The sequence below is a fragment of the Lissotriton vulgaris genome, chromosome 11 (assembly GCF_964263255.1).
Source record: "Lissotriton vulgaris chromosome 11, aLisVul1.2, whole genome shotgun sequence".
Lineage (NCBI taxonomy): Eukaryota > Metazoa > Chordata > Amphibia > Caudata > Salamandridae > Lissotriton > Lissotriton vulgaris.
The window spans coordinates 399887559-399904045 of NC_141699.1; the positions used below are offsets into that span (position 1 = coordinate 399887559).

At 46.3% G+C, this 16487-nt stretch overlaps 1 protein-coding gene across 1 annotated transcript in view; it reads left to right on the plus strand.

Annotated features, from left to right (window-relative positions):
* The window catches only part of DDX56 (DEAD-box helicase 56), a 138358-nt gene that overhangs the window by 2383 nt on the left and 119488 nt on the right, over nucleotides 1-16487 (plus strand). The window lies entirely within an intron of this gene.

Genomic DNA, 16487 nt, shown 5'->3' on the forward strand with positions numbered 1-16487 from the left:
CCTTGGATGTTGTTCATTGTAACTCTCAGGTATTGTGCACCCGGTATATTCCTTCCAAATGTATGGGAATAGAAATTTCTAAGAAGCGCTAAACAAAGAAGTGAAATTAGACATTGAATGATCCAGATGAGCTCTTTGACATGAGGAGATCCATTTAATGCGGGAGAAGGTTCAGAACAATGATACTGAGCCTACTTGATGCCCATTGTATATGTTTATTAGTGAGTCATGGCTGTTGTTGAATAGAGGTTCATCAGAGCTGGAAAAGCTATGCAGACATTTCCATCGTTGAACTGACTGACTTGATCAGAGCTACCACTGTTGATTATAACACAAGATTACCTGTTGTAACTTCTGTATTCACGTTAGAATTGTGGTTTCATAGGTTTAATTTGGATCAATTCTTCATTCCGATGTGAGGGGGCAGTTATTGGGTACAACTACTCTTTCTGCTGGCAATCAGTTTGTATTCCAGATAGAACTGCTGGGACTGTTCCCATTACCCAGGAAGCGATTCCTCATTGAGGAGTGCACGGAGGCATCATCACCAGTGGGAGGTTGGTAAAATGAACACAAGGGAGGAGGTAAGAGAGCAGATGGAGACATAAGGGAGAGGGGTAAGTGAGCATATGAGGGAGGGAGTCAGATTGGGAGGATATAGAAGCATCAGTGGGTGGAAGACTGAAGTTTAGGTGCTGGCAATGTCATCAGTTCGAAAAGCTGGGAAAGGTGGGTGGTATGGGAGTAAAGAGGTGATGAGCTGAATTGGTGAAAGGGCTAAAAAGTGTGAGTATCATCAGGGATCCTTGACCAGGAAAGGGAGTGAGTACAATGGTAAAGTAGGACTGGCAAACATGGGGGGGGGGGGGGGGGGGGTAAAGCTGTGGGACGTATCCGCGAGGAGGGAGTGAGACATTATTAATTGAGAGAGAGAGTGATGGACATTGGAAAATGACTGCAGCATTAGGTTTACTGGAGGTATTTAGTGGTTTTTGTAGAGTTAGATAAGCTGTAGAGTGAAGATAAGAGTTCCTTGAGTTATTTCGGTAGCGTGAGCGGTATAGGGGCAAAGGAGGGTAAAAAAAAGGTTGCACCTTGCAAGGGAGTGAGGGGTAAGTAAGTACAAATGCAGGGGAAGAGGTTGAGAGTGAGTTTTATTTATTACCCAAGGAGGGGTTGCCAAATGGAGAGCATCTTCTGATTCCACTTGAGAACGAATGAGGTGAGGGGAAATCCCTAGAGTGTGTGGCCAATACGTGGGTTGGCGAGTTGCTGAAAAGAAGCTTCTTTGGATTAGGCCTCTTAAGCGCAGGATGCAGATTTCCAGGGGAAATTTCTGGAGGAACAGAGAAAAAGCCAGGACTCCAAGCAGTGAAAGTGGTCTTGGAGTTTTGAGGCCCCTCCCCTAACTCGAATTCTTTGCATTATTACCTTTTCCAAGATATCCAATTAAAAGAGATTGAGCTTTATTTAAAACTTGTTTTTCTTTCCTTAAATAATTTTTCTTTCCTTCTGTCCTTTTCTTTCATTCCTCTTTTTTCTTTTCCTTTTCTTTTTACTTGCATTCATTTTCCCCTTCCTTGCGTTCCTTTTTTTTTTCTTCCATTCCTTTTTTTTTCTTACATTCTTGCCTTATTTATATCCCCCTTTACTTCTTTTTTCATGCCTTCCTTCCTTTTGCCTTCTTTCTCGATTTCTTCTTTTTTTGCTTTCATCCCTTCTTTGTCTTTCTATCATAATTTCTAGTCTTCTTTCTTTCCTTTCCTTTGTTCCTTTCCATCTCTCAATTCCTTTTTCCTGCTATCATTTCTTTAATCTTTTCTCAAAGGCAAGAGGATGACAGCCAGTGGCACAACAATTCGCTTTTTTTGAGTCTGTTTTAGCCAAGAGACCTTTTTGATTTTTACTAAAAGTATGTGTATGACTTAGTTAAAGGGGTTTTCAGCCACACTTCATCCATTTGTTTGTGGTTATGTTATTAACAATTTTCTTCAACAAATTCGAGCATGCATCGAGGGGCAACGTGTCACCCCACTTCAGCCATTGGCTGACTTCATTTTGAGTTATGGCCTGCTGCTCTTTTACAAGGAAAAACCAAAGGAAATGATGGAGGGAGCGTTGACAATACAAGCACTCACCCCCAGTCAACTGATCTGGGTTTAATCCATCTCTGTTCTTTAGCCCACTCTGCCACCCCAGTTCAGACAAGGCCATATGCAAATCAGTCTGACCCTGTGCCTCATGGGAACAATCCAGCCCAAACTGCCAGGCCATGCCTTCCCTGGACCGGAAACAAGCTACCGAGGACTAGTTTCTGGCATTTCAACTGTCTTCCGCCCAGCTTGCTTGAATCCAGTGGCAAAGTGAGCAAGGGACTCACGTCTGAGCATACCCTGCCAACTTTGGCGAACAAAGAAAAACCAAAGGAAATGATGGACGGAGCGTTGACAATACAAGCACTCTTCCCCAGTCAACTGATCTGGGTTTAATCCATCACCGTTCTTTAGCCGGGCACAGGGTCAAGGCTGATTTGCATATGGCCATGTCTGAACTGGGGTGGTGTGGAGTGCAAAAAAACGATGGATTTAGGCCCAGATCTCTGTACTGAGGTGAATGTATGACATTGTTCTGCATTCTGTCCATCAATTGTTGTTTTTGTATTTGTCACCCCGAGTGGGATGGGTATGCTCAGACATGAGTCCCATGCTCTCCACACCACTGGAGTCAAGCTATCCTGGCTGAAGACGGCTGATAGCCACAAACCGGTCCTAGGATGCTTGATTCCGGTCTAGGAAAGACATGGCTTGGTAGTTTGGGCTGGACTGTTCCCATGAGGCACAGGGTCAAGGCTGATTTGCATATGGCCATGTCTGAACTGGGGTGGTGTGGAGTGCAAAAAAACGATGGATTTGGGCCCAGATCTCTGTACTGGGGTGAATGTATGACATTGTTCTGCATTCTGTCCATCAATTGTTGTTTTTTCTCTTTTACAAGGAGCACATCCACACACAAAGTAGTTCCCTTCAGTGCCAGGAAGTACTATGGTAATGTTTGCTTTTTGAGACTGAATTTCCTTTTCCTTTAATCAATTTGTTTTAGATTAAAAAGCTACAGGGCGTTTGTCAAACAAGGTTATGCAATAGCCATGACAAAACAAAGCAATGATTGCCAAAAGGCTGCCAGACGGCCCAAACCTGTTGGATTTGACAGTGCTTGAATTGTGTGTTTACACTTAATTTTGGGTTGCAACCTCAGCTGTGGCTTGGTTGGTGCATATGCATTTTGCTTTTTGGCATTAGACCTGCCCTAGGATGTTAACTGAATCAATGTATGTGGTGATCAGGCATTTCTGTGAAGTTGTGAATACCTAGGCAATCTAGTTTATATGACCCATGACTGGGCTAATGATAACGCCTTGCTATCCATTGGCCATTCCTATAATTTCTACCTAATTCCTGATAAATCCCCTTTTTAACTACACACCATGTCAGAATGTTCCTTTCACCTCACACATCTGAACGTTATACTTTAGCATTAAATGTTCCGTCCTGGAGGGCCGGATCCATGCCAGATTTTTGGGATATCCCCATTGAGATACATGTAGTAATTTTAAAAATCTGGCATGGATCCGGCCCTCCAGGACCGGTCTGGAGACCCCTGTATTAGAATGATCCCATCTAAGTGGATATTTCTGGGATGATCTTTGGTTGACTATTAGGGGCCAGTGTGTTGAGGTGTAGGCTCAGATTTCCTTTGAATTAAACAGAGGTACTCCAGGTGGAAAATTTAGGTAACACCCAGTTCCGCATGTTGTGCTGCGTTTGTGCCTGACTAGTCTTTACAAATGGTGACTGTCTCCTAGGGAGTAGAAAGAAAATTAAGATACCCCCCACTTTGAACAAAAGTTCTAATGGCACCGTACAAGTGAAGTGGCTGGGCCCGAATCTCTTCAGAAGAGCTCCCTTGTTTCTTCCATTGAAGCATCAAGTGATTAATCCTTTCACCAATTTATCTACCTGCTGATACCCACCATTTTACCTTTTCATTCTGTCACCCATTGATTTTTTTTTTTCCCCACCAATTATTGTCTTTAACTATTTTATCCACCCACCCATTCACCCATGACTCATTTCGTCTATCAAGCTTTTTCACTATCCAAGTATCCTTTTTCACATTCACCTTTTTACCCACCCATGTTTCCTTTCACCCATCCTTCCGGCCTTCTTCCCTTTTTAGGTCTCGCCTGTCGATGCGCATGCGCATCGAGCTTGCGAGACTATGGGGGCTTAACCACTCTTTAATTAACTTGCAAGGAATCGTGGCGATTCCTTGCAGTGCCCGTGACTTTTAAGCTCAATGCGCATGCGCATTGAGCTTAAAAGCGCGTGCACATCAGTTCCCTCAGCCGCACTCCAGGCCCCTGCTGCTTTCACACCCTCTCCCCGCTCCGCCCCCTCCCCTGCCCGCCGTGTCGCATTTCTCCTCCCCCCTCCCCTTATCTGCCTTCCCTCCGTCTTGTTTGTGTCGCATTTCTCCTCCCCCCTCCCCTTATCTGCCTTCCCTCCGTCTTGTTTTTTTTTTTTACCCGCTCCGCCCCATCCCCTGCCCGCCGTGCCGCATTTCTTTTCTCCTCTTTGCTCCTCCAGCAGTTCTGTCACCTTTTCTTCTCTCCTCCCTTGTTTTTTTACTTGTTTCTCAAGCCGCCCGGCATCCCGCGCTTCAGCAGTGGCGGCCGCACACACCATTTGCGGGACACTGCTTGAGCAATTGTACCACTTCTTGTTTAACATTTCAGGTGAGCATTTCTCTCTTAGCACCCATCTCACGGCCACCGCACTGTCAGTAACTTTTAAAAACATTTTGCTTTCAGCAAGGCACTCCTGTAACGACCGTCGCACTGTTCAGTAACTTCTAAGGATGGCGCCATGTGGAGCCACATCAGCAGTCATGCTTTAAAAGAAAATAAAGTGTGTGTACGTTTAACATACATACCAATATAAATTGTGCATGTTTAAAATACATAACGCAACTAAGTAGTGCAACTGATCTCTGATGCTGCTGACTACACTCCTGTCTGTAGACGCTGCAGAAGGTCTTACTCTGGTGTGGTTCTTCTAATGTGAATGTTATGAACATCCCTTTTCACGCAATTTCCCGTAAACAGCCTGCAGGCTCCTCTGCTGCTGGCATTTCCCCCTCCCTTCTCGCCCAGTCCTTTGCGCGCAGACACCATCTGCCTTAAACAGCCTGCAGGCTCCTCTGCTGCTGGCATTTCCCCCTCCCTTCTCGCACAGTCCTTCACCTCGGCGTGCACTCGCACCTCCTTTATCCCCTTTTGGCCGCTTAGATGTTCTCAATTAGCCATGCGCTCTCAGCCTCCTCTATGCCTTTTAACTCCATATTTCTACCAGTGCTTTTGTGCAATAAGATATTTACAACAAGGGGTGGTGAGGGACAGAGTCTCTGAATTAAACAGAATACTCTCACCCAGTCAAGAGATCAGGGCTAGATCCAACACCGTTTTTTAGCTCACTGCACCATCCCAGTTTCAGAACCTGGCTGTATGCAAATTAGTCTGTTCCTGTCCCAGTGCATGATGGGAACAGGGCAAACCAAACTACAAAAGCCAATTCTTACACTGGGAAGGAAACAAGCTACCGGGGACCGGTTTCTGGCATTTCAGCCGTCTTCGGCCCGGCTTGCTTGAATCCTGATGGTGCAATGAGCAAGGGACTCACATCTGAGTATACCCTTCCACGCTTAGGGTGGACAAAAATATTTACAACAAGGGGTGGATTTGTGCAATAAGAAGCATTTCGCCTGCTGGACATGCTCACCTTTTATTGTCACAGAGGTAGTTACTAGATCGCTAATATAAACGTAAAGGTCCACTATCGGGAATTAATGTCCTCTGTGCACCTTAAGTATGTCCTTCCCTCTCACAGTCAGGGAGAGTCGCTTGCTCTCTATTTGGCACTGGATTTCCTTGGCAGTCGTGCCGCTGGGCACTGTCATCTCGATGAACACCTCCTCCATGGTCTGGTACCAAAACCCCCATGGGGTGTAGCAAGGAACCACACCACTGCGCTCATCGAAATCCACTGACATAGCTGAAGCAGACAGTGACTCTCTACTGCTCCTGACAGGCAACAGAAGCGGCTGCATCTTTTAATTGACATAGAGAGAGGACACTTAGGAGGCGCTAAATCCACCTGCCCCTTAGTGAAAGGCGCACGTTATTGCTATGGTACAAATCGCAAAGTACAAGAGTGAGTCCGTTTTGATTATAATATACATTTTCAAAACATTTGCCAAATTAAAGCACTCTGGGTCATAATTGCCATGTTTCATAAACAAACTCTGAACAGTCGCCACACATTATATTACGGTCATTGGTTGTATTTTGAGTAGTTACAAATAAAACATTATATCGTCAAGATGGCCGCCATAATTCCTTCTACGGACGACGAGGGGCTAGCACCGAGCATTGCGGTGCCTCATTAAAACAGTAATTCTTCCATGTTAGAACGTAAGTGTTCACTTTTCACTCAACATTATTTTTGATTCTGGCTATTCCCAAACGTAGATTTTTGAAGGCGTGCATAAACGGTCAATTTGATATGTGGTCTTTCTTTCCTGTTCAAGCTGTCTCCAATTAAATGAAACTGGAGTTCTTTTACTTCTGCTTGTCACACCACTTAATGTAGTAGTACTCTGTGCTGCAGGTAAACCGCAGATGTGGCCTAACGACCAGAGCTGCCATCTAAGTCCCGTAAATACAAAACATGTTGCATTACAAATGCTATAGGTGTCACATTCGCAAAAGTTATAACTATTGGCATTGTAAATGACAAAGCTATCAATTTAGCTATTTTAAAAACCAACACATAAATAACATTTGTCATTTACAAGACCAATAGTTCCAACTTTTCTAATGCGAGACCTATTGCATTTCCAATGCTTGTTTTATCCACTCCTCCATCCTTCTGGCCTTCTTCCCTTTTTTTTATCCACTCCTCTTTCCACTGACTCAGTTATGTTGTGTGTGCCCAGTTGCAGACAGAATAGGCCATTAAGAGCTTCACCCCGCTGTAACTGCTAAAGCTGGGAGTTCACAGCTCCAGTCTCCCTCAAACGCAGTTTTAATTAGGTTTTTATTGAAAGTTGTGTGGGAGCTAACATGCTTAGCCTATGATCTAGAGAGTCTTACAGACCTCAGCCTTGCACCTTCATAGATCACTTTCCTTGTCCTTATCAAATCTTCAGATAAAATTGGAAAGCAAGACCTGCTTAATCCCTACATTTGTTAGTTGGAGTAAAAACAATTTCTTTTGAAGTAAATACTAAATTCTCTTTTTTTGATGTATTGTTATATAGGTAAAAATATATTTTTCCTGAGACCAGGAATTATTGCTTTCTTTTCCATTGCGTTGGGTAACAATAAACTTCTGTTATTCAGCGCCAGGACACCTTTGGATAATCATGCGCTTTACAAATACACCTGTTATGTTATGGTTTTCTTCCTTCCTTCCTTGTTTTTTTTTTTTTTTTTTTTTGCAGCAAAGATTTTTTTTTTTTTTTGCAGCAAAGATTTTTCTATTTTACAAGCGCCACTTTGGATTAGGCTGCATTAAAAGTCGAGAACCATTTTGTGTTGTTACTGCTGATGTCACTCAGCTACAAGTGTTACTAGGATGCTGCATTTGGAAGCTGGGGTATACATGTATCCATTACTCCGTTTTTTTTTTTTTTAAATCTTTTTATTGTTATAAAAAACAATAAGAGCGGATCAAGTGCAATGCAGTCCAACACATACAAGGAATCAAACAATTGAAAGGTCACAATATCGGCAATCGTTGAAGCAGGACACTGAGACGCTAACACACATTTGACGAATCAGGATTATAAAACTAGCGGAGTTCGCCTATATCAATGCGTGCTGCCCACAGGCCCCTCCACCCACAAAATCAGGATATCAAAGATCATTGCACCCCTCTATACTAAGATCGTAAACAGGATAAAGTACGGACACTTGCAAAAACGGACAAATCAAAATAATAGAGCTCGCATTGGCACCTTAATACTGAAGACAGAGTCAGGATATTCGGCAAATAAAGAAATAAAATTAAAAAAACCAACGTGCGCAACACCCCACCCCACCCCCCCCACCCTGCACCCCTGCATGTAGCTTACGCCAGTCCCCAACTAGCAGTGTGCCTGTCGCCCCATCTAATCTACAAATACTAAAAGAAGTAAGTGGAGGAGGGCCTTCGTGCAGGCTCCCGGCCTCTCCCCCCGCTAGTTCTAAGCCTCCCCTGTTACGGATATATTATCATTTCACTAGCAAGCAAAAATCGGGGGATACATTACTCGCCTACCCCGCCTCCCGGTACCAACATTATAAAGTGAATCCCGCACTGCCACCATTTCAATAAAAGTCTTGAAACGATAGGCCGTTCTCAGCCTTGACCCCTTCGATCAGGTACACAAATGTTCTTGAACCGAACAGCCACCATCTTGAAAAATTTGAAAGAACAGTAGCAAGCCAGAAATAGCAGGGCTTTCTCAGTCCCATTGTCACTGGGTCCCATCTGTGTCGATAAGAACCAAGGATGTTGTTTGAAGTCCAGGTGCACTGAGTTCGGAAAGGGAGAAAGGGCCACCCTGTCGAGCCACCCCGAGTCGTCACATGAGTCATCAGATACATTGCCTGGTGCGATTTACCCTCCGTCGATAACAATATTGTGAGCACTGACACGACCAGGACCTCCAATACACGGGCATTAACTAATTTGCAATCCAGGGTCTCTCGCATCACTCGTTTTATGGGGTTGCTGGCCGCCATTAGTCCCGGTGGTGTGGATGTCGGTACTTCCGCAGTGTCATTGAATCGAACAAAAGCTATGTCACTATTTCTCAGTCCAAAAGCCACGGCGTCCAATTTGTGCTCCAAGGCTTTGGCTTTCCAGTTCAGGGAGAGATGAAGACCCTCGATCGCCGCCATTATAGCCCCAAGCGTAGGTTCTACCCTGGTCAGCACTAATTGGTCCCCCTCAATAGGGAAATTCTGGTCCGGTCTCGGAGATCCCTTAGATCGGATATGCCGTCCCAGGTCATCCGTTCGAATTTTCCCAGACCCCTCGGAGGATCGGGTCCGATTCACACGAAGGCCGATATTGAGCGCCATTTCGCACGTTTCGTTCACGGTCTATCCCTGGGCCCTTCGGGATAGACCCAGTAGAATCAGAAGCGAGGACACATGTTCCAACCCATCTGCATGCAAGGATATTACGGAGCTGTCTTCAGGATATGCCCGAAACCATCGGGTCGCTGTTTAGACGGTACCAAGCTGTTTATATTCCGGGCACTGACAACCAATTATTCAGCTCGCATCCGCAGTGTCATTGAGGTGCCCCACTTCAGGCGCTAATCCATACGGATATTTGATGTTAAGATCGGACAAAATTTACTTCCATTCCGGTGGACCGGCTCCTCCCTAACTCTTATGGCCGATGTTGTTCAACTAGAGGCCGGCTGCACTCTTACTCGAGGCCTCGGCTTCAATGCTGATGTAGGCCGCAAACTTCAAGGCGACGTTTCTCCGTTCTCGAAGCAGGTGGAACTTTCAGGGTCACTCGGTGTAGCGTTATTTCTTTTCATCTACCCGGGAGAGTTACATAGGCACAGGGTAACTGGCAGGATCTTGTAGCAGGCTGAGGAGGTCTGCGGAGCCTGGAGCCTAAGCGGCCATCTTGGTTGCCAGCTTGGCTCCTCCCCCCGTTGTTTTTGTTTTTTGAGTATTTTTTGTTACACAAAGTGCAGCAGACCAGAGAGCCGCTCACTTGGGGGCTGTTCATTATGAATTATTTCAGCTGGAGCAGTAAATTACAATCAAAACTCTAGAGCTGCAATGAGCGAAACAGTCATCTTTGCCCATACCTATTAACATAGTTTTCATGCCTTCTGGTCCTCTCCTAGATCCTTGCTTGTTGCATCTCTGTTTTAATGCACATTTAAATTATCAGTGCGTTTAGCACAAGTCCTATGTCTGCGGATAGAGTTATCATGTCTCCTGGTCGATACTCCCGATGTGCTGCAAGCAGTTCTTAACTATCTCTAAGAAGCAACACATGCTGATCAGAGAAGAGGTCAGGAGTCCTTTCTTTTTTTGTATTTAGAAAGAAGCAGTGTAGGACGGCCCGGGACCAGAGTTCGATTCCCGGCGCGGCAGGTTTCTGGACCAGGGTCAGCGGACTCGATAATTCTCTCGCCTCGGTGCCCACTCTGATCAGCGATCACACTCGGCAACTCTGGGCATTAGCTTGCCTCATCTTCACTAACGGCCCCACCAGACCGCCGAGGATGCCTGATCTCACCCTGGAGATACCCATTAAGGGACCATCTCTCAGGGAAGCCAGGAAGGGTTTCGCAGCGGTCGAAGCGCCTTGGGACCCTACGGGTAAGTAGTGCGCTATATAAATGCCAATACATTTACATTTACAATACAATGCATTCAACTTTGGCACATCAGAAGAGAGACACTGGATAGCGAGCGAGTCGGAGCACACAGCCAGGGCTTTAGTCATAATAAAGTAGTTCCCTCCTGCATCTCAGTGCAAGCCCTTCACTAGAGGCAGATGGATAGACCTAAACAGCCAATAGCATTAAGTGACAGATGACTGCCATTGGACTGAGAGAAGATGAGATTGTCAAAGTCTCAAGGCAATGTTTGAAAGAGGCTGGTCGAAGAAAGCTGATAGGTGTGAATCGGGCTGACCCAAAGCCTACTGTTAGCAGTAGGCCAGTCTGACAGCTGTGCTGTTGAAGCCCAGACCTAACCAGCTTCCCTCTGGGAATAGCAAAGAGTTGTTTACAAAAGTTTCCCTGTATCTGTTACACAATGTTATTATACTCTTAATTTTTGTCATTTAATATCCACAGCCCATATCTTATTTCAAGGGTTTAGAAAGGAAACTTTTGTGTGATCCAGCTATGTGCCTGACAGACAATAAGATATTATGAATTGCTACTTACAGGAAAGTCCCATTATATCCAAATAATAGAGATGACCATGTTAACTTCCTTTCTTGTCAAGACCTGTGAATTTACTGCCCATCACATATTATGCTTTCAGCAGAATCCCTGATTCAACAAACAGGAATTTGAGGAATGTAAAGCTCTGGTGACATCATGCCATGTGTGCAATTGTGTTGGTGTGGAAACATGAATAGCTAATTTTTAGGTCACATTTTACCTAACTTGGGCTCCGGATACACCCCATGACACAGCGCACCTCCTTGGAGAATTACTCCACCATCCTCTCCAGTGCCAGAGTGGAACTATCCTCTTGGAAGAAATATATGCCATTGTGGCTGGGGAGACTGGCAGCAGTCAAGATGACTTTATTCTCTAGAATCCTCTGTCATGCAAACGCTGCCCCTGCAGCCTCCTGCACATGTCTTGGATAAATTGCAACACCTCATAAATGATTTTATTTGGGCAAGGAAGAAGGCCCGCATGGCACGAAAACAGGCATACCTGAGCTAAGCTGATGGGGACTGGGCATTCCACACCTGGAGCAGAACTACCAGGCTGCTCCGCTTCGTTACATGGTGGAGTAGAACAGGGAAAGCTCTGAGAAGCACTGGTGGTTGATCGACCAAGTGGTCGCAGTAGTACATATTTGGAAGGTGCCCTGTCTCCCCCAGAGTCATCATCCACCCGGGGTTTACCTCTCACCTCTGCCACAATGGGAGTGTGGGACAGGGTTAAAGAAATGCAACGTCTTTATTCGGATATATCACTTCCAACGCCATTCATAGGTAATACAGATTTCCCCCAGCAACACAGGGCACGATTTATCTCAAATGGCAAGAAGTGAACTGTAAGAGGAAAGGGGATTTCTTTTTCAGCTGACTGGATGATGGATTTCCCCCATCTCCCCTTTAACTATAACCTTCCTTCCAACACCTATTGTCACTATCTCGCTCACTCTGGATCCTGCAACCTCACAATCGTCCCTATGCTAACTGCCCACTTAAACCATTTGAGAAATGGCTTATCGCACACCAGTCAGACAAACTCATTAGTTCTGATATTTATGCCTTCCTACTCACCCCCCCATAACTCACACCAAATCACCAGCACAGCATAGACGGTAAGTAGAGTTAGAAAATAATTTACACACACCTAAGGAAGGGCACGAAATAGTGCATAGGACCAGAGGCTCCCCGTGTAGCACGGCGGGCAAAGAAATGTTCCTTAAAATAGCCCATTATTGGTACTGTACACTGGCTAGATTAGCTCATTGGAAACCAGCAATGGGGATCCCCATTGCTGGAGACAATGTGGCCAAAGGGGCACCCTCACACATTTTCTTTGGCATTGTCCTAAAATACAACACTTCTGGACTGAGGTCCGAGTTGATATTGATGAAATCTGTGACACAGAATTTCCTCGGTTCCTGTTGCGTTGACTTATTCCCTGAAATTGCAGTGTGGGCGAGCTATCACTTGAATGCTGAGCGCCACCAAGCAGGTGCTGTTATCCCGTGGGGGCAAAGATGCTGTCCAGATGAAATTGGATTGGCTCCACAAACTATGGGAACTCCTAGGAATAGAAAAACTGACAGCTACTGTAACCCATACACTTCCACGGTTTGGTAAGACATGGAGATTTAGTAGTGGATTTCTAGCTGGGGAATTTAGGGAGCTGACTTGCTCTGTCTATCTCCGCCTCCCACAACCGACCCACGCTGACGATTGGCATATCCACCTCTTTGTCTTATTGTCTCATTCATGTATAAGAAATAGTTTTATTGGGTATTTGTTAGGCCAGGTCGAATACTTGTCTCCTCTATGGTCATTCCACCCTCTTTGCCCTCTTCAAGCTGTCGGTTTTAATCTTTTCTTTAATTGTACCCACCGGCCTGTCGATTTAAACCTTAAACATATAATTGCACTATGTTATGTTAACATTGTTAACATTTTATTAAGCGCAAAACAGCTGCCCCAGCAACGAGGCGTCCCGGCGCTGAACCATATCAGATACCTGAGGGGAGGGAGTGAAACAGCAGGAAAATTATGTCAGGGAAAATAGATATGTTTTGATTGCCCTGCGAAAGGCCATCAAGTTTGTCATGGAGCGAATGTGAGGTGGCAAGGAGTTCCAAAGCTTTGCCCCCAAAACCTTGAAAGAACGGCCACCCATTCTGCTAAGCCTTGTTCGAGGGACAACCACAAGGTGCTGTCCTAAGGAGCGTAGGGCGCGCTGGGGGGTGTAGGGTACCAGGAGTGGGCGTAGGAGTCCAGGACAGTCTGATCTGAGAATTTTAAAAGCAGTGGTGAGAGTCTTGAATCGAACTCGGGACTCAATACACAACCAATGTAGCTTCTGGGTGGTAGTTCTAGCAGAGCATCTGCGGGGAAGACCCACCACTGCCCTAGCTGCTGAGTTTTGTACCCGTTGCAGCCGTGCCATCTCTGCTTTATTGACGCCTAAGAATAGAACATTGGCATAATCCAATCGAGCCAAGATGATTGATTGAACTATCAGTTGGCGCGTATTGGGGTCGAAGAAGCCAAGTATCGGATAAAGGCTCCTCAGCAGACCCACACAAGTAGCTGCCACTTTTTTGGTGTGGGTCTGGAAATTGAAGGAGGAGTCCAGCCAGACACCTAGATTCTTCACCACAGTTTTGGGGGAAGGAATGGGGCCAAGTAGGGACGGCCACCAATGTTCACTCCAGTAGCAGGGATTTTTTTCCCAGGAGCAGCACCTCTGTTTTCCCAGCGTTCAGCTGTAGGCAATTGCGTGTCCTCCACTGCGCGACTGCCGCTAAGCCATCCCTAAATTTCGCAGCTGAAATTGAGGGGCCCTCAGTTAGAGTGATGACCAGCTGCGTGTCGTCAGCGTACGACACCAGCGTGAGGTCCCACTCTTTTGCCACGTCAGCGAGAGGCTGGACATAGAGATTAAAAAGGGATGGGCTGAGCGCCGATCCCTGAGGAACTCCTTGTTCGATGGAATGAGGCTGAGAAATAAAATGGGGGGGCTGAGACCCGGAAGGATCTGTCCTTCAGGAAGGACCAAAACCACTCAAGGGCAAGATCGCAGATCCCTATAGCCTCGAGACGTTTTAACAAAATATTATGGGAGACCGTATCGAAGGCCGCGCTGAGGTCAAGTAGAATCAGCGCAGCACTTTGACCGGCGTCCAGTATGTTCCGGAGGTGTTCAATGGTAGTCAACAGGGTGGATTCAGTACTGAATCCTGGCCTGAAGCCATTCTGTGAAGGGTCCAAGATTTTATTTTGGACCATATAATGAGACAATACTTTGTTCACGTGGGCTTCTGCCAGTTTCGATGCCCATGGAAGCAGCGAAATAGGTCTAAAATTTTCTGGCATTGTGGGGTCTAGCATAGGCTTTTTAATAATCGGAGAGACCCATGCTTGCTTCCAGCAGGTGGGAACCACCGCCGAGGAGAAAGAGAGGTTGAGCAGGGTGGCCAAGGGGGGGAGGAAAAAGTCTAGGGATTCTAGAAATTTGGCTGGTCTCATAGGATCTGTGGGAGAACCAGACTTAACCTGTGCGCATAGCTTGGCTAGATCGTCATGGGTTATACTGGGTATAAGTGGGAGACTGGGATTGTCGGCCGAGAATTTAAGAGGGTTGAGGAGTTCCGGGAAGTCCTGTGGAAAGGTGTTGTAGATTTTCCTCACTTTTTCTATAAAGAAAGTAGCGAGGTCATCACATTGTTGTGAGGAGGTAATACAAGGTGCTGGGTTAGAGCTATTTTGGAGTTTTTGTACTAACTTAAAAATGGTTTTGGTGGGGTTGGCACTTGAGTTGATTTCCTTAGCATAAAAGGATGCACGAGTGGTACGTACCGCCTTATGCTACGTCCTCAGTTTTGACAGGTACACTAAGTGTCGCAATTTCCACACATTTTTGTCTGTGCACTGTATAGTTTTATTAGTGAAACTATTTCTGTGCAAATCTAATGGGGGTAATTTCAATAAAAAATGTTGTCTGTATTGGCAGTGTGCTTCCACACCATGAATACGCCACTCCACTGTACTTTACACTACTCCACGCAACTGTACTCTTCAACTCCACTCTATGCCTCTCTCCTCTAACCTGTACATCTCTACATCACTGCTCTCTGTGCCACTCTATGGCGCTGCTCTCTACTCCACTGCACTCTGACACTCTACTGCACTCTAGGCCTCTCTACTCTAGCCTGTACCTCTCTGCTCCACTGCCCTCTGTGCCACTCTACGGCGCTGCTCTTTACTCTGCCACCCCACTCTCCTCTGCACTTATCTATGCTGGTCTACTCTGTGCGACTCTGCACTCTGTGCCACTCTACTCGACTCTGCACTCTCTGCCACTCTACTCGACTCTGCACTCTGTGCCACTCTACTCGACTCTGCACTCTGTGCCACTCTACTCGACTCTGCACTCTGTGCCATGCCTCTCGACTCTGCACTCTGTGCCATGCCTCTCGACTCTGCACTCTGTGCCATGCCACTCGCCTCTGCGCTCTAGGCCACGCCACTCGCCTCTGTGCTCTGTGCCACGCCACTCGCCTCTGCGCTCTGTGCCACGCCACTCGCCTCTGCGCTCTGTGCCACGCCACTCGCCTCTGCGCTCTGTGCCACGCCACTCGCCTCTGCGCTCTGTGCCACGCCACTCGCCTCTGCGCTCTGTGCCACGCCACTCGCCTCTGCACTCTGTGACACGCCACTCGCCTCTGCGCTCTGTTCCACGCCACTCTGTGGCACTCGACGCTGCACTCTGTGGCACTCGACGCTGCACTCTGTGGCACTCGACGCTGCACTCTGTGGCACTCGACGCTGCACTCTGTGGCACTCGACGCTGCACTCTGTGGCACTCGACCCTGCACTCTGTGGCACTCGACCCTGCACTCTGTGGCACTCGACCCTGCACTCTGTGGCACTCGACCCTGCACTCTGTGGCACTCTACTATGCACTCTACGCTACTGCACTCTATGAAACTCAGCTGTACTCTGCACCACTGCTCTCTGCATGACTTAACTCTACGACATCGGAAGAACTCCATGCGGACGCTATCCGTGTCGCTGCCCAGAGAGACGCGAGGAATGAACGATCTTTGCATTATTGACTTCACCATCATTTGATTTCTTTGGTAATTATCCTTTGCCAGTGAATTGAGATTTACATCAAACTTTCAAAGACGCTCGTGAAAGATTCTTCTTCCTGAAACTGTCGGTAAGGTGACTTGGGCTCAAGTATCACTACAGTACCACTCTCCATCTCTTTTAGACCTTGTGCAATATTTTCAGATCCTTTCATCAGTGTTTTATTTACTATCTACAAGTTGTCTACATATCAAGTACACTTTGCTTCTCTTGCAGACTCGTCTATTTATGAGTATCCATACCCAGTGTCTAGCTTCTGGTCCTTCTTTGTATTGATATCTATGTGGCTCTCCCTGAAGA